Source organism: Lontra canadensis, unplaced genomic scaffold (assembly GCF_010015895.1).
Source record: "Lontra canadensis isolate GAN:19392208 unplaced genomic scaffold, GSC_riverotter_1.0 scaffold149, whole genome shotgun sequence".
In the NCBI taxonomy this organism is placed as follows: Eukaryota; Metazoa; Chordata; class Mammalia; order Carnivora; family Mustelidae; genus Lontra; species Lontra canadensis.
The window spans coordinates 919,970-939,711 of record NW_022631143.1 but is presented as its reverse complement, the minus strand read 5'-3'; the positions used below and the strand labels follow the sequence as shown (position 1 = coordinate 939,711).

Sequence of the window (19,742 nt, the reverse complement as noted above, 5' to 3'; positions counted from 1 at the left end):
TTATAAATTCAGAAGAAGAGCTGGCAATCTAGAGGTTTTTTTTTAAACTTTTATGTTTTATAAGCTTGCTATTTTAAGTATTAAAAGATATTAAAGCAAGATGCATTGTTTGTATTTCCAAGACCAGGAACTCCTTACCAACGTTCTAGTTTACAGACAGGAGTCATGTTAGTCTTGTCTGTAAAACAATACAGTTCTTAGCAGGTGACTTTTCATAGAAAATGATAGGCATTTCACCATGACACCATTTTAGCATCATCATTATCATCATCATCATTATTATTACTAGATAAATAATATGAACCATAGACAATTACTTTTCTCCCTAGGTAACGCATTTGTCACTTTCCCATCTAATATTCTGCTATTGTCACATATTTTAATTCTACATGTATGTTAAATCTCATGAGACATTGTAATTATTTATAGAGTTCACATTTATTAATGAACCTATAGTAATACAGTATTATTAACTAAAGTTCATAATTTGTTAAGATTCCCTTGCTTTTTACCTGGTGTCCTTATTCTGTTCTAGAATTCGAGATTATGTTTGGTCATCTCATTTCCTTAGGCTCCTCTCTGCTGATATTTTTCTCATGATTAGATTAGGACTGTGGGCTTTTAGGAGAAAGTACACAGAGGTTACCTGCCATTTTTGTCATGCCATCTGAAGAGTATACACTATCAATATGACTTACACTCTGATCTTAACCTTGATCATTTGACTAATGTTGAAGTTATCAGGTTTCTCCATGATAAAGTTGTGCTTTTTTTTCCCCCACTTTCCACACTGTATTCTTTGAGAGGAAGTCACCATGCACAGCCCACACTCAAGGAGTAAAGAGTTATGCTTCTTCTCAAGGGAAGAATACCTACATAAATTATTTGGCATTCTTCTGCACAGATTTGTCTCTTCTTTCCCATTTATTTCTTTATTCAATCATTTATTTATGATGTGGACATTTATTTTATTCTTGGAGTTATAGTGCAAGTTTGCATTATACTTTCTTTAGTTTGTTACTCAATTTCTCCCAGCTTTGGCCCTTGGGAACTCTTTTATTTGGCTTTTGTGTTCCTTTGACATACCACCAGCCTTGTGGGTTTTTTATTTGTGTATTTCTGTGTGTGTGTGTGTGTGTGTGTGTGTGTGTGTGTGAACACTTCGTTATTTTGGCATTCTATAAATCTATAATTTCCTACCAGGCTTATTTTGAATATTTCCTATTCTAGTCCCAGGATCAACCATTTCTATGAAGAGGATTGGTTTCTTATATTGGATAATGGTATTAGAAATCAAGATCTGGGTGCTTGGTGTGCTTTACGCCACTTGGGTGATACTGCTTCTAGTCTCTGTCATCTGACATGTGGTATACTAACCACATATGTATACATACTTATGTTATATGGTATACATATAATATTTTGCAGATTGTGTAACCATCTATAACTATGTTAAGCAACTATGTTAAGCTAAATATGCATTCATTTTGATGACTCTAGTTCTCTAATCCATTACTATGTGGATCATCCTAGCTTCCTCCCCTAGCTTATATGTAAACTCTAACAGTGAGAACCAGTTCCTGCTATCCGCTGTCCACTTACTTAACTGTTCAGTTCTGGTATGCATGTGTAGTAAATTCAGAATTGTTAACCTATATCCCATGGGATACAACTGTACAGTGCTTATGTATAGTTTCCTTAGCTTTTGGTCTTACAGACTCCCTTCATTTCCAGTGTTACTTAGGTCAGGACCTTTTCCCTCCACCCTCTTCAGTAAGGTTATTTTTAAAAAATGCAGTATAACCATATTGTTTTCGTTCTCTATTTAAAAAAAAAAATCCCTTTGTTTCTGCATGTTTTATTCTGGATATTTTCTTCTGACCTATGTTCACTAACTCTTCAGCTAGGTTTACTTGAAACATTAAATATCTTTGGGTACTTAATTTTGATTATCAGATTTTTCAGTTATGTTTTTCCACTTGGTTCCTTTAGGTAGTTTTCAGTTCCCCATCAAAATTCTTAGTTGTGTGTATAATCTCTTGGAACATATTAAACATAGTCTGTATCTCATGACAGTATTATTTGGATCCCATACGAGTTTGTTGATCTTGTCTGTTTTCCCCTTTTGGTTTGTGATCCCTTTCTCTTATTTCTTCTTGGGTTTAGTTGGTTTTTTATTGAATTCCAGACACTGTATTTGAAAAAAACTATTAGGGTAAAGTGAACTCTAATAAAATAAACCCTCCAGAAAGGATTTATTTTTGCTTCTAGCAAGAGGCTAGAGTCAACAGAAGTCCTGGATTACCTTAACTCAAATTCAAGGATTGAGATGATTTGAATCAGGGCTTCTACCATTGTGAAGATTGATGTATTTACGGTATATGGGCCTTTAAGCTACCCAGAGCAAAGCATGGAGAATTTCTAGGGCTCCTCATCCTTAAGTGCACTTAGGACTCCAAGTTTTGTCTTTCTAACTCAACAGTTTCAGAATCTGTACTCAGCTTCTTAGTCATTTCTTTTGGGATTGACTGGTCCCCTGTGGAATCTGTAAAAGATGTTTTTGGGTCAAATGATCTATAAGGCCCTTATGCATGGAGCACAGAGTTATGCTTAAATATAGTTCCTACCAACTTTTATTTTAGTTGTGAGACTAAGAGTATTCACAGGAAACACTGAGAGCCAGTTGGATAATGGGATGCTAAACTGCCTTACATAGGCAAATCAAGACTAGCAGTATCTATATTAAGTTGGTTGCTTGTACAATATAAGGTACATAAAGGAGAAACTGATGACAGTTGCTATCTAAGCCAGGAACTGACCTGATAGACTTCCTGTCTCCTTTTTTTTTCTTTTTTCTTTTTTGGTAGGTTTGCTTTATTTTGTTTTGCTTTGTTTTTGAGAGAGAGCAAGAGCATGGGTGGGGGAGGGGCAGAGGAATAGACTGATTCTCAAGTAGACTCCTCACTGACAATGGTGCCCAACATGGGCCTCGACCTCAGGACCCTGAGACCATGACCTGACCTGAAATCAAGAGGCAGATGGTTAACTGATTGAGCCACCATGTGCCCTCTTTTCTACTTTTATACTTCTCTATCAGGTATACTCTCTGCAGAGATAGATACATGACCCAATCTATCTCAGATTTAACAAAAACACCCTTTTAGTAAATTAAATCTGTGTTTTGTTTGGGGTTGAAGAAATACCTCTATTTAAAAAAAAATCCCATCTAATATTCTGCTATTGTCACATATTTTAATATGTGATTTTGATCTATTTTTAGATATCTTTCTCAATGGGCCTTCAGAAATGGACCCAATTTCCAGTTCCTCACCTTCCTTGTTTAGCTCTGCCAAGGAATCTTGGTGGTATGATTAGAATTCTAACTTTGTGTTTTTGTGGCATTTTGAACTTCATATCCTTTATCTGTAAGTCAAATGAAATGTGGTAGTTAATGTGAAACTCCTTAAAAGTGAAAATCATGTGTGGATTATGCATTATTAATATTGTCTTGGCTTGCCATCAGATTGTGGAGATAATAAGATTAGAAAGCTCTGGATATGGGAAGACTATATTGATGGTTCTTTTAAGAAAGCTGATTGAGACCCTCAGGAACCTGAATTATGATTTTTTTATTCATTCATTTTAGCATTTATTCCTCCATTTACTTATTTAATAAGTAATTACTGATTAACGGGCCTGGCATTGTACTAGATGGTGAGGATTGCAGAGCAAATATGCACAGTCTTTGTCCTTGAGGAGCTTACTGTGTACTGAGGGGGATAGAAATTAATCAATGACGCACATTAAAATAAATGTGAAGTCACACTAAGATGGATGCCTTGAAGGAAGTGACTGTAACTTTAAGAGCATATTTGGGGGGATGGAGGGTTTCACCTGATCAGAGATATCTGGGAAAATGTCCTCAAGCAAGTGATGGTTGCTATGACACTTAAAGTATAGATAGGGAGTTCAAAGAACTACCATCTACAAAAGTCCTGAGGTGAGAGGAAAACTGACATGTTCGAAGACATTAAAGACATTCAGAATGTCTGGAAGATAAAGGCAACAAGGAAGGAAGTGGGACATCAGGTGGGGCTGAGAGACATGAGAGGTCCAGACCCTGTAGGGTTTTGTGGCCATGGTGAGTATTACGCTGTTTATCACAAGGACATTGGGGGAGTTGTTGAAATGTGCTGGGGAATAGAATTGTGGGGATGCTGTATTCCAGAGATCAGGTGACATGTGGGCAGAGAGATGGTCTCCAGCAGGCTTCCTATCAGCTGGTTGACTCTTCCATTTTCTACCATTATGTTGACAGAGAAGAGTAATTTAATGTGAATTTTTCAATGCAAGCAGGATCTGTAAGTTTATGCCCAGGAGAACATTATCGAAAAGGCACTGACCGTAATTCCAGGTAGCATTAAAAAATCATCAGACTACTTCCATTTGCTCAATGAATAAATGGTAGCTATTTTTCAGAAGTCATTAGGATAAAATCAAGCCAAATTTGGCATTGAGTTACATCTACTAAACATTTTAAGACGAAAATATTGAGAACATTCAAACAATCAGATTCTTTCTTTAACATATTTAAAATATAATGGAATGAAATGGATAGTATGGAACTTTGATGGTGCTTGATTTTTTAATTAAATTTTAAGTATTTGATTTGTGTTAACTAAGGAGGAATTGGAGGAATTGGATTGTCTATGTTGTTTCCATATCCTGTTAAGTAAAACACATCAAATCACTAAATGATAATTGAACATTGACCAGGTACCATCACTGTACCATAGCCTCTACTGATTTTCTTTTTCTTTTCATACTCATCTCCCCTTTCTAGTCCCTTTGATTTTTGAGTTATTCCCCCAGTTCCACATCCCTTGATTTATTGAGACTCCCCTGGCCATGAGGAAGATATATCAGTTAGAGCATGAACTCTGGAGTGAGTTTTACATTCACCTGGCTCTCAGGAACACCAGATGTCCACAGTGTGATCTTGAGCATATCACTGAACTTCCCACTGTTCAGTTTTCTTTTACTTTAAATTTCAGATAATGCTGACTATCTAACTTGGGATACTATGATAATTAAATTACATAATTATGTAAAATGATTTTCATAGTTTCTGTGAGTTTCTCGAGGTGACTGCAACAATATCTCCCATCTCCTATGTCCTTTTACAATGTGACCAGCTTCTCTGACATCAAGAGGTGGGGTTCATGTCCTCTCTGTGGCTTGTGATTACTTTGGCCACAGAATATGCTTTGTGACTTCCAAGGCTAGGCCCCAAAGCTAGAAGCATTTAATTACCTTTTTGAAAGGCACTGCAGCTTCTGCCTTGTATGCTGAGATACTCCCTCTTGGAGCACTGAGTTACCATGGAAAAATCCTGATTACCCTGGGGAAGCCCAGGCACATGGATAGACGACAAGTAGGTGCCTGGTCAAAAGGTCTAGCTGATGTCCCAACCAACAGCCAGCCTTGATTGCCAGTTGTGTGAATAAAGACACCTTCACTTGATTTCAGTTCCCAGCAGTCAAGTTTTCCTAGCTGAGGCTCCAGCCATCATGAAACGCAGAAAAACTTTTCCAGTATGCCATTTGAATTTGACTTGTAGAATCTATGAATGAATATGATAAATGATTGTTTTAAGCTGATTGTGGGATAGTTATTAGTAATAATTGCAACAATTTTCAAAAAATTCTAGCCATTATTAACATGGTCATGATCAGTATTATTACCTCTGTCACAGGATAATTTATATATAGTACATTACCAACAAACCAATAAAAACAAACCAAACTTACTTATCATGAATATACATAAAGTCTAGGAGATGTTGTAGAGCATGACTTTATTTCCTTACCAAATCAGTGTTGTTGTCGGTGGCCATCCAAGAATGCCTTCTCTCACAGGCCTTCCTAACACTTCTCTAATTTTCCTACCATCTTTTTTGCCCACTACCCCTCTCCCAATCCACCCAGGGTTCCAGTTTTGGTCTGGAGAATGGTGCCTGGGCTATTTCCATGATCAGTGACTAACCTCAGGTGAAGGCTTGTGAATTTCAGATTCTTCATCTGAGGTATAAATACTTACTGAGCTCCTACTATGTATTATTTGGGACACAGCAATGAATAAAACAGACCAGAATCTTGCTGTTATAGAGCTTACATTCTAGTTTGGAGAATCATATTCTGGTTTGAGCCAAAGAAATAACTGAAATCTATGGTATGGTGGAAGTGGGTAAATACTACGGAAAAGCATAAAGCTGAGAATGGAGAAAGGGAGTGTTGGGGTCAGTGCTGTCGTTTTAGAGAGGGTAGCTGAAGATGACCTTATTGAGAAGATGGAATTTCAGTAAAGTCCTAAAACAGGCAAATGAGAAGTCATTGTGTATATCTACAGAATGTATTTTATGCAGAAGGGCCAGAAGTGCAAAGCCCTGAGGTGGAGCAGGCATGAGTATTCAAGGAGCAACAAGAAGGCCCCTGTGGCTAAAGCGGGAACTTGGCAGGAAAGGCAGGCAGAGAGGCAAGTGGGCTACACGGGGTCAAGTTTTATGACATTGTGAGGTCCCTGATTTTGATTTTGAGATGTGAGAGCAATGGAAGGTTTTGGATAAAGAAGTAATATCATCTGACTTTCGTATTTACAGACTCCCTCTGACAGCTGTGTTGGAAATAGCCTGGAGAGAGACAAGGTTGAAAGCAGGGAGGCCAGTGAGGAGGCTACTGCAATTATTTGGGCGGGGTAGAGTATGACTTGGGCCTTGGTACCAACAATGAAGAAGGTGAGAAATAGCTTCCAGCTTTGCTGATGAATTGGATGAGCCCAAGATGCCCTCATGGTTTTCGTCCTAAAGCTAGAAGCCTTTAATTACCATTTCTGAAAGAGGAAGACTACTAGAGAGAAATCTCAATTTTTGAATGTTGAGATTGATATGTCCATTAATTTCTACAGGGAAAGAACCTTTTAAAAGCTAAATATTGCCTGCCTCTCTTAACAACAACAACAACAACAAAACCCTTCAGTGTTATAATATTAACAGAGTCTACCTCTTTACTTGATCTTATCAAAGATCTTGACCATGCAAGGCAGATTAACTCACTCTCCTGCTTAAAATTATCAAATGGCTTCCACTGTATTTAGGATAAAATCTAATTCTTTGCCACAGTCTCCAAAGCTCTTCCTACATGTATTACCTGTTCAAAGTATCTTGTAATACCCTCTTCTTCATTCATTATGCTACTGCTATAGGGGCCTTGATTCTGTCTCTCAAACATGCCAAGATCATTGCAATTTTAGGAACTTGGAGTTGCTGTTCTCTCTTTCTGGAATATTCTCACGTTTTCTGTTTCTTCTGTACCAGAGATTCTTTGTGATCATTCAGATTGTAGACTGTGTGTTTCCTTCTCAAACAGTTCTTTATAATCCTTGTCATAGTGCTTCTCATCCTCACATTTTATTCATTTATTTATTTACACATGCATTGATGCCCTCCCCCAAGGTATCTTATCTGAATAGTTTGCTACTGTAGTCCCAGCACCTAATACAACGTCTGGCACATATTAGGCACTCAGTAAATATTTGTTAAGTGAATAAAGTTAGGAAGAAAAGGAGAAGGTATAGAGAAAAAAAACTATTCTCTCTTATAATCAAATAGAAAACATATATCACATATTGTCTTTTTGTTGACTACAATTTTGCCTCCCTTTGTTGAATAATGCATTTTATGTTTTAGACTTTATGCGTTGCAAAGTATTTTACAGGGGTTTGTTTTAATAATTTTAATAATACAAAGTCAGTAGGTCCGGCTATCTCCAATTTACATATGAAAATGAGGCTCAAGGGACCAGCCTTCTCTGCTTTTAAGTGACAGTCTGACCTGACCTTGAATCCTTGCCTCTTGACTTTGAATCCTGCATTCTTTCCACACACCTTTCTAGTTCTCTGTAATACCATGGGCACTGATACTGTCACAAGCAGCAGCGTGTAACCAAATGGGTCAGATAAAATTAGAAGTGGTCTCAAATTTTGCTGACTAGAGTCTTTGCCCATTTTAGAACCAAAATCAGAATTTATTAATATCTTCTGGCTCTAGAATTTTTAAATAACTTTCTTTAATTTACATACATATTTCTAAGACTGCTGGGAATATAACTGGGAATACAAAAACTTTGAGAGAACACGCTCCTTTCAAAATTTTTACCTGATTTTAAAGTCTCTGGGGGCTTTGTAATCTCTGAGAAGTCTGGATTAATGGTTGGTTCCCATGTGTTCACAAACCACAACACTTACCACAGCATTTATAGCGAGGTGAGGAGCTGTGACTGATTTCTACCTGAGGATATTTCTGGCAGAGCTGTTCAGGAGAGGACCCACCACATACAGACTTTTTCTGCAATAATCCGCTTCCATGTCAGTGTACCCAGGGGCAAAAATAATGCCCATTTAAGAGGTGTGATGCTTCAAGGGGCAGGGGAGGCAGACTGTTCCCAAGGATTCAAAAGTCCAGAAGTCACAGAGTTGACACTTTTCTTTGGAATTCTTTGCTCTTCCTTACTTCACTTCCTGAGTTTTCCTCTGCTTACTGTGCTCAGAAATCTGTGTGTTTTGGAGGGTAGGAGAGGGGTTGGATATACAAAATCTAGCCTTTGTTCCAAGAAGTATGCAGTTAAGTAGGAAGATCTAAAGTTTATGCTCAAACAACTATAATGAAAATTAGAATTTGGAATAGATGCAGCCTAGTATGGTTAAAATCTTGCTCATTAGAGTCACACTGACTCAGAGTTCAGGTTGTTGACTCTCATTTGGGTTGTTTTGGACAGGATACTTAACTTCCTAAGACCTGGTTTCCTCTTCTATAACACTGACTTAACAATTTGTATATGTATTATTACATGTAATTGAATCCATTATATATTTGTGTAAGTGGATCAGTATAGTTCTTGACAAATAGTAATTGGTCAATAAATGTTAGCCTTATTATTATATATCTATATATTTTTTTAAATGATTTCATTTCTCCCTCTGCCCTTAATAAATGACTGCATTTTAAATTGAGGAAATATTATCAGTAAAGTATGAAATGGGAATATTCAGGATGTCTGGGGGAAATGGCCAGTCCCAGTTTAGCCAGAGTCTGGGATCTGTGTGGAGAAGTTTTGAAATACAAGAGATAAATCTGGAAGGTCAATTAAAGTAAGGCTTGAAGGGTTTTGAGTAACAAACTAAAGATTCTATATTTAAATCAACAGATGGGGTCAGGTAGTGAAAGATGGTATTCTGTTTAAAAGGGAGTTCTGGAGCCAAACTACCTGATTATTACTGCATGGTACTGGGCAAATTACATAATTTCTCTCTTCCTTAATTTCTTCATTTGTATAATATTACCTGCATCATAGGCTTATGGGGAGCATTATGAAATAGGACATGTTCATTATGTAGCTGGGAGCCTGGGAAAACACTAAATGGTTATCATTACCATTATTTGAAGAGAACAGAATAGTTAATTTGCAAGTGGCAGAAACAAAAGACAATACTTTCAGTGTTATTTTGTAGCTAAACTGGTGATGTATTTTGAGTAAGACAGCCATAATATGTGATCTTTAAAACCTCTTCTCCAATCCCTAAACGTTTGGTTTTTCTCCTAAGAACTTCCACCTTTATTTATTCAGTCAACTTCTAGCTGGAGGTAATTTTAAGAATGCAAAGTGGTATGTGCAGATACAACTTCCATACACTACCCTGCCACTGGCGCTTGTGGTCTGTGGTACATCAAGATAGCGCAGAGTAAATCTATTCCTAAGATGCTGAAGGTACATGAGTTTTTGTACATTGAATAACTTAAGCAAACAATGAGGTCCTTCTTTGGAAAAATGCTGGCATTATTTTATTTTCCATATGTAAGAGAGACCACTATCCCATTCATCATCTTTTTAAAATCCAAGTATTTGTTTATTTGGGTGAGCAAAAGGCTGTACGAACAACATCTACTAAACAGCACAATGGAGAAAGCTACCAAAAGCCAAATCTGAGTAAACCCTGATTTTTTTCGTTTTCTGCCTTTTCATTATTAATTTCTGCCTGTCATTATTAATTTTCAGTGTGTCACTTTTCTCTAGGTACAAACTTTGGACAGGTGGCTTTAATGGTTTTCATGAAAACTCCAAGTAGGTGAATACTAAGTAGGAATGTCACTTCCTTAGGAAAAGTCAATGAGCCAAGGTATTCACCTTTGATGAGTGTGGGCTAGGCTGCCAATGGCATCTGCAGCCTCACAGGTGAGTTTTTCTCTCAGTGGGGTTCAACCAGATGACAAAGAGTCAGTCCATTGAATTCTTAAGATTTCAGGGTGATAAGAAGGCTCATGTCAAAATCTTAATTGAAGATTTTGCTGGAAAAGACATGCAACAAGATCATGCTACATTAGGCAAGTCTTCGGGCAGAGGATGTGTCCGTTTCGTCCGTCTCTATCGCTAACTCAGGGATTAGAGCACAGCAAGCATAGTCTTAGCAGCTTCTTTGTTCTCACCTTGTTTTGTATTGTTTTTCTCCTCCCAACTCCCACCTTTTCCTTCCTCACTGGGAGTGGATGTCTCTCATATTAGGAATTAATTTGGTCAATAGCCAATAGGAACTCAGTAGGTCATTTCTACGACCTACTGTTTAAAGCCACATCTTCCATTTCTAGTTCTCTTCCTAAACAGGGTAAAGTTTTATAATACAGTGCATCCTTCTGGGAAGGAATCACAGCTATATCCAGGATAGTCTATGCTTGAAGGTGTGTGGTCATCTTGCTATGTGCCACATTGAACTCCTTTTCCTTGTCATCTATATCTGTAAGCTAGCATGTTTTCTCCTCCCATTCCATGCCTTATAAGTAGATTCATATCTACCGGTATCATATATTTATATACTATATCATTATATATTACAGACAGATATTCTATGTACCACTCCTCTTCTAGTCACACAGTATTGGAATCTGGATATCAGTAAGCCCTTTTTAAAAAAAATTATGATAATCCTCAAACATCTATGAAAATAGTGAGAGTTGTGTAATGAACCTCATATTGGGGACTATGATACTTCATGTGTCCATATGTCTTTATGAAGTCCAGAATTGTGACTAGCACAAAGCAGGTCTTTATTTATTTATTTTTTTAAAAAAAGATTTATTTATTTATTTGTCAGGGACAGAGGGAGAGAGAGTGAGCGAGCACAAGCAGACAGAGAAGCAGGCAGAGGCAGAGGGAGAAGCAGGCTCCCTGCCGAGCAAGGAGTCTGATGTGGGACTCTATCCCAGGACGCTGGGATCATGACCTGAGCCGAAGGCAGCCGCTCAACCGACTGAGCCACCCAGGCATCCCCAAAGCAGGTCTTTAATACAAGTTTGCTCATCAAGCTGATTGCTTATTTATTAAATTTATTCTGCCTTTAAAAATAGGGAACAACTTTATATAATCCCTTGGACTCCTCTCCCAATTTTTTTTTTTTTTTTTTTTTTTTTTTGGTTGTTGTTGTTCAAAAATGAACTTGTTGCTGGCCTATGGCTATAGAAAATAACAGAATCAGATTTTGGGGTTTTTTAGAGAGGACTGCTTGAGCATCTTTCTCTCATTTTCTAAAGATGTTCTGCCTGTCGACAGGAGAGGGATTTATAGCAGACTTTTTCTTCTACTAAAAAAAGTGTGTTTTATTACAATTTGAAATAGCAGCTATTTGAAAGTACTTGACCCTGAGAGATTAAATGACTCTAAGAGAGGGGAAAAACATACATGCACCAAGACCAAATTCCATGCTAATGAATCTGGAAGTTTGTTTTATAATGCGAAATTTATGAAACAGTTTTTTCATATAAAAGTTCCTGTGTTTTTTTCTTCAGGGTTTAAAAGAAAAAAGGAGGTTTGTTGTCTGTGTGTTTTTACTAAATCACCATCACATTGATTTCCATGTGGGACTTGAGGAAGAAGTAGGTAGATAGATGATTATGGGTATCTCTAAGGTAACAACCTGTTACCTACTGACCACTGTATCTGAGGCCTGGGAAGGTCTCTGTAGAAAACCAATCTGGTTGGCAAATGTATCTTCCAACATGCATTATATTTACTTTCCTTGAGATGGAGAGTAAGCTGGCAATCAGACCAGAATACCTTATTCCTTCCATTTGAATGTATTAACTCTCACCCCAATTACTTTCTGATAATTGAGTGAAGAGGCCAGGTCGCCTTTGACTTTGGGTAAAATGTCGTTCCTGGAGCTCAAAGTGATTTCAATTCTAAAATCATTTCATTTTGCTTCAGACAAGTGATGGGCATATAAAACTACCAACATTCAGCAAAGAGGAAATCCTAAAACAGTCACAGGATTTTTGAGGAAATGAAAACTTTAGAGAATGTCTCACTTTCATACAGATGATAAAATGGAGATCTGGAGAAATTAAGTGATTTGGTGAGGTCATCCAGATATTTACTGGCAGAATTAGATCCCTAAAAGCACGTTCCTGGATCATATACAATCATGTTGGGAGATATTAATACTGTAAATGCCATGCCCATATTGTATCCATTTTTTGTTTCCAGAAATTATACAGGGATGCTTTTAAGTGTCCATTGGATAAAATATGATTATGGCCATTATGTTGCTATTATCTGGGTTTGAATCCAAGCATTTCAGATCTAGATTTTCCTTTCTTAAATTCCAACTCTATTCTTCACTGAACAGAAATCACCTATGGGAATAGGTAACAACATCATTTGGACAAAAAAAAAGTACAAGATCATTCTTTGCAGTCATACAAACATCATATTCTACATTCTATTCCTATTACTTGGAGTCCAAAACCAAAGAAACTCTTCAATCATTCTAAACAATGTGACTTTGGCCAAAATAATTGACTTCTGTAGGGGCCTTTTTTTTTTTTTTCCATTTGAAAAACAAAACAAAACAAATAAATCAAGGAGGTTAAAAAGTCTGGTTCTCAGAGAAAGACTGTCAGAACACTTGTTTGGGGTAAATCTGTTTGGGGTTCCACAAACAGAATCATCCCTAGATAAGCTTATAGGAACAGAGAATATATTTACATCCACAAGTTCATTATTTCCTTTGCTACATTAAGAAGCACAAGATCAGTGAAGACAAGCAGCTGAGACATCCAGAAAGTCCCCCAGGAGTCTTTTAATAGTGAGAGTCTGTCTGCCTGAGTTCCCCTGAGGCTGGGTGGAAAGGACTGCCTTTTTAAGAACACTGAGAACACTGACAAAGCAGCAAGAAGTCTTAAAAGGTCTAGGATCATAAGTGGCTGTTTTGGGGCTGTTCATCATGTTGCTAGAGGAAATTGCTTGTTTACTGGAAATTTTAGGATTTTTTAAAAAATATTTTATTTATTTATTTGACAGACAGATCACAAATAGGCAGAGAGGCAGGCAGAGAGAGAGGAGGAAGCAAGCTCCTCGCTGAGCGGAGAGCCCGATACGGGGCTGGATACCAGGACCCTTGGACCATGACCTGAGCTGAAGGCAGAGGCTTTAACCCACTGAGCCATCCAGGCGCCCCAATTTTAGGACTTTAATACTACTGCATGTGACTAATATGAGCCACCAGTGATATTATATATTTATGTAAGTGTGCGTGATCAAGATCTTCCATACAGAACCTGAAAAGGTGTTTATTGATATCTTAAAATCTTCAAGCTATTAATAGTCTTTTCGATTGGGGAGTAGTGAGAAATCAGAATATGCAAGGTAAATAGTGGGGCCAAAATTTTGCCTTTTGTAAAGTAATATGTAAGTCATAATTACTAAGATACATTTTGTGCTCATTTATCATCTATTTTATATTTGAGTTACTTGTACGTATATCTGCATCCCTACCAAGTACTAAGTTCTTAGAGGGTGAGAGTGTGTGCATAATTTACCCTGATATTCCACAAAGCACAATATTAAACAACTGAATTCAAGGAATTGTTTACTTTCCGAAATGCTCCCGTGGCCACCCACAACAGAGCCACAATTTCATGGAACCGTAAGGTAAATGTTCATGAGTTGTGAGACTAATTGCTTTTCAGGTGCAAGGTAGGACCTATTCACTTGAGGACCCCTAAAGCTAGCGAACCATTAGCCCCAACACGTTTGTTTCAAGTTTGCAAATCCTAAAATAATTTCAAACAACCGTTTATTTTCTTTTTATCCCAGGGAGTATTTAGCAGAGGTTTAAACATAGTTTTTTATTAGATTCTTGGGACTTAGCTTGTCACGATGAATGGTCTGCTGTTTGGGACCCACTTCACCTGGATGACACAGTATCATATCTCAGCCCCACCAGGCTGGAAGAGCTCTGTAAGACCTAGATTCCCTGAAGTTGTTTAGATAATTTATAACCATATTTTCCCTGTGACTATATGTATATCCCTCTCAATTCATGGAATTATATTCCCATGTTTCAATTCCACCAACATTGATACTGTCTAAAAGTATTCACTAATGCATCAGACATACATAGAATATTTTCTATGTGCAAGAAGACATAATACTACATCCTAGGAATGATAAAATTTGTAAGATCAAAACATAGCAGCCAGTGATATGGGAAGAACTACTCTATGAAGACAAGGTCCTTGTCTTCAGCAAATAGCTGTACAGGATAGTTCCTGCCCTCAAAAAAAAAAAAAAAATCATGGTATTTTGGTTTGATCATAGGTATTTAGCATGTTATTTAAGTTTTAGTCACTAGAAAAATATATAGTGAACACTCTACGTATACCCTAAAAGTACATATATAAAAGGTGCTAATAGGCCTTGTGCATAAGGACTTTTCATTCAGCTGAGGAGATAAATACCTAGTTTGGTTAAAACAATAAATAACACAAGAGATAATACATGGTTGTACACAGTCACCATGAAATTAAAATCGACCTTCGTGTAATGTGCATAAATTTCATAGGAGAAAGTGATAACAGTTGCTAAAAGTCTTTGTGTTCTTTATCCACTGACACACAGACTCCAGTTCAATAGGAGCGAAGTGAGAAAGTTACTCCTATTTCTTGAGCACTTACTACTTTCAGGCTTTCTATGGCTGTCTGCCTTTTAACACCTGATCTCATTTCCCCTGCATGACTACATGAATTCAGCGCTATTATATCCATTTCAGAGATGAGGAAACAGAAATAAGATTTAGTGATTTACCTACAGAGAGATGACAGGAAGTAAGTGGTAAAGCTGGACTCAAATCCAAGTCTCTCTGTCTCAAAGCCCCACTCTTCTACCATGCCACATTCCTGCATGAGGACTTTCAGTGAACCTTTGAAGCAGGTACTATGCTTATCATTATGAGAATAATTAATGGGTTAGCAGGTGAGACATGAGCACAGATGCTGCCTGGTGAATATCAAAGTGAGATGCTCTTCTAAATAAATGGTATGCTGTATTTCATTTTCAGGATTTTGATGCCATTTCTAAATGTGGGGGATTCTGAGACAACTTATAGAACCAATAGATGGACATGATACATGCCCATGTGCAGACCTTGTAACTACCTTTCTTGATATACCCCAATCTTGTCTCTTTGTATTGTACTCAGATAAGTGACTGAAAATTGGGTATTCCCATTTGTTTGGATTCATCCTTTAAAGAATGCCTTCCTGGATGCCTGGGTGGCTCAGTGGGTTAAAGCCTCTGGCTTAGGCTCAGGTCATGATCCCAGGGAACTGGAATCGAGCCCCACATCGTACTCTCTGCTCAGCGGGGATCCTGCTTCCTCCTCTCTCTCTGCCTACCTCTCTGCCTACTTTGTGATCTCTGTCAAACAAAGAAATAAAATCTTAAAAAAAAAAAAAAAGAATCTCCCTGATGGCTAGTGATGATGAACATTTTTTCATGTGCCTGATAGCCATTTGTTTGTCTTCATTGGAGAAGTGTCTGTTCATATCTTCTGCCCATTTTTTATATGATTGTCTGTTTTGTGTGTGTTGAGTTTGAGGAGTTCTTTATAGATCTTGGATATCAACCTTTTGTCTGTACTGTCATTTGCAAATATCTTCTCCCATTCCGTGGGTTGCCTCTTTATTTTGTTGACTGTTTCCTTTGCTGTGCAGAAGCTTTTGATCTTGGTGAAGTCCCAAAAATTCATTTTTGCTTTTGTTTCCTTTGCCTTTGGAGACATATCTTGAAAGAAGTTGCTGTGGCTGATATCGAAGAGGTTACTGCCTATGTTCTCTCTAGGATTCTGATGGATTCCTGTCTTACGTTGAGGTCTTTTATCCATTTTGAGTTTATCTTTGTGTACGGTGTAAGAGAATGGTCGAGTTTCATTCTTCTACATATAGCTGTCCAGTTTTCCCAGCACCATTTATTGAAGAGACTGTCTTTTTTCCACTGTATATTTTTTCCTGTTTTGTTGAAGATAATTTGACCGTAGAGTTGAGGGTCCATATCTAGACTCTCTACTCTGTATCATTGGTCTATGTGTCTGTTTTTATGCCAGTACCATGCTGTCTTGGTGATCACAGCCACATTGAGATACCACCTTACACCAGTTAGAATGGCCAAAATTAGCAAGACAGGAAACAACATGTGTTGGAGAGGATGTGGAGAAAGGGGAACCCTCTTACACTGTTGGTGGGAATGCAAGTTGGTGCAGCCACTTTGGAAAACAGTGTGGAGATTCCTCAAGAAATTAAAATTAGAGTTTCCCTATGACCCTGCCATTGCACTACTGGGTATTTACCCCAAAGATACAGTTGTAGTGAAAAGAAGGGCCATCTGTACCCCAATGTTTATAGCAGCAATGACCACGGTCACCAAACTGTGGAAAGAACCAAGATGCCCTTCAATGGACAAATGGATAAGGAAGATGTGGTCCATATACACTATGGAGTATTATTCCTCCATCAGAAAGGATGAATACCCAACTTTTGTAGCAACATGGACGGGACTGGAAGAGATTATGCTGAGTGAAATAAGTCAAGCAGAGAGTGTCAATTATCATATGGTTTCACTTATTTGTGGAGCATAACAAATAACACGGAGGACAAGGGGAGATGGAGAGGAGAAGGGAGTTGAGGGAAATTGGAAGGGGAGGTGAACGATGAGAGACTATGGACTCTGAAAAACAATCTGAGGGTTTTGAAGGGGCGGGGGGTGGGAGGTTGGGGGAACCAGGTGGTGGGTATTAGAGAGGGCACGGATTGCATGGAGCACTGGGTGCAGTGCAAAAACAATGAATACTGTTACGCTGAAAAGAAATAAAAAATTAAAAAAAAAATAAAGAAAGAATGCCTTCCTTTGCAGAGAAGGATGTGTTTTCTTAGCATATATACTATAACATGCTTTCCACTCAGTGGATCCTCAATAAATATTTGATGTTGGCTGAGTAGGAGATGGTGATGACAACCTGAGTTGTTTTCAGTCAAGATAATCAGGCTCTTTGCCAATCAAACAGAAACAATTAGGTGTCCTGTCAAAAACTAGAGAAAATCCTGCAGTCCTCAAAAAGTTACTCATTTTAAAATACCAAACACTCTCTTTATAGTATTTTAGTGTTTGTTTAGGATGCCTTACCCACAGGAAATTTAGTAGTTCAATTGTTTTCTATCATGTCATAATGTTCAATACTATGTTGTCAAGGTGATGAATTGGAGGGTGGGACAGGTGTTTACAAATAGTCCCTAGGGAGTAGGCATTCCATCTTTCCAGCCAGCATAAAGTGATAGGCATCTGCTAAGATAACTAGTTGAAAAGCTGAGAAAACTTTGGCAGACAAAGGAGAAATATGACTTAGAGCACCCACGAGATTGTCCCCACTCCATTCACACAATCCATGTATGAGAAGACAAGAAGAAATCCCAACCACTAAGGCTGGGTGTGGGTAACCTCTTCTGTGGCTTGATGCATGCACAGTATTCACATAACCAGAATTGTGGATATGGTCTAGGATGCACCCAGTAATGAGCTGATGGGTGATAACTGACAATGTGCAGCCTTTGACCTGGAACGAACCCAGCTATGCATGGCCTCTGACAGCTAGAAGGGGACGAGCTATCTTCTGAGGAAGAAGACATTTCAAAGGTGAAGGAGCTAAATAAAATTTCAAAAAAGATATGATGAACAGAAAAAGAATATCAAGATCTGCAGCCATCTCAAGGGGCAGTGCCAAGGGCAAATATCTTGTCTGAACCCACTGAAAGGGTCAAGGAAGAGCAAGGTGAAGTAAAGGCAAATCCTCCCTATTATTAAGGCGAGTAATAAAATTATTTAATGCCTGCCTCTCTCCCAAAGAAATACAATTATAAGGTGAAGAAAAATGTAAAGAAAGCTATGTGATCATTTGGGCACAATCACAAGTATAAATCAGTGTAACATGCTAGAAAAGGTGGTTGCCTGTTTGTTTTTTTAAGCTTGTCTTTTGCCTTGACAGTTTTACAATTCATGTCTTACCTTTGACTCTGTATTTGCCTTGCTGAAAGCGATCATTATCCTAAGAAAATGTTCTATTCTGTTGGAATTATTTCTTAAGTAACTATTAATACCATTCTTATAAATGGATATAATTAACTCATAGACTGGCAGCTTTCTTTGAAATTATCTTCTCTCCTTCCTGAGCTTATTTTAATCTTTGACTGCAACTTGTAAACATCTGTCTAGAATTGATGAAATGACCTCATTTGGGTCCCAATCAGCTCAGCACCAGAGACTCTCATGCTTAGGAACCAAATGCCAATAATGTAGGGTAAGAATGAAAAAAACAAAGTGTTATGGAGGGAAAACCTCATAGGCAATCCCTCTAAAAATTCCCTTTACACAAACTTGGGACTTTGGGAGGAAAACGTTAAAGAAATAATTATTAGAATAATAACTTATACATGTGATTAAAACACTCAATGTACTGAAAGTAGGGTGTTTTCTTAGATGATTAATTTGAAAAATAATATGCTAGAGGCTCGCATTAAGTGTCCTGAAGCCTGCCCCTGTCTGCCTCTAGAGTTTGATCCAGCATATTACCTCACTCTCCACACTTCCCTACAGAAGTTCTTTCATCCAGAGATTTCAAAGTGTCTTTACAAATGTAAATTAACAAGCTGCATCTCTTTTCTCCATAGAGATAGCTCATTTAAGTAACACAGAAACTTACTAAAATGGTTTACTCAAGGTCACCTGAGAAGTCCTTTGTGTAATCTGGAAATGGATATTCAAAGTGTATCAAAGTGTATTGCAAAAATACTTTGCAGTCTCATTGCAGATACAGACTATTGTATCCTGTGGCAAGAATCAATGGAGGGGTGAATAATTTTTAATTGTTACAATGAGGCTCCTACCAGTTGGTCTTTTCTCAACCTCACCAAGCTGCCACAAACCTGGAAACCCAGATTTTAGCCCTTCTCTTTCTTGTCTTATATGTCCCCATTTTGGGGGGACAGAACATTTTTTTAAAGGTCTTTATGAATTATTTTTATTAAATAAGTACTTGGCAATATTTTCTTTTTTTCCTCCTAAACTGTTCTATTAATCCAATCAAAAAATGTCTATTAATCTCTTATTTTGTTGCCTCTCACTATCCTGGATGCAGGGAATACTACAGTCATGCTCTTTCCTTCATGGGAGAAACAGACAATAACCAAGTAACAGATACACCATGGTCAATGCTACGAAGATGATAAACATGATGAGCCAGGTGAGGTAGGTAGGAGCGGATGGACTAGGGAAGGCTTCTCTAACTAAGCAGGTGACATCTGAACTAAGACC

The 19,742-nt window shown here is 37.8% G+C and overlaps 1 protein-coding gene and 1 long non-coding RNA gene across 5 annotated transcripts in view; both read left to right on the top strand.

Annotated features, from left to right (window-relative positions):
- Positions 1 to 19,742, top strand: part of KCTD16 (potassium channel tetramerization domain containing 16) — a 283,672-nt gene that overhangs the window by 56,321 nt on the left and 207,609 nt on the right. The window lies entirely within an intron of this gene.
- Positions 1,303 to 18,274, top strand: LOC116859169. The gene is made up of 4 exons (XR_004381097.1): positions 1,303 to 1,313; positions 1,348 to 1,352; positions 8,794 to 8,798; positions 18,195 to 18,274. It is a non-coding gene; the product is annotated as an uncharacterized LOC116859169 (long non-coding RNA).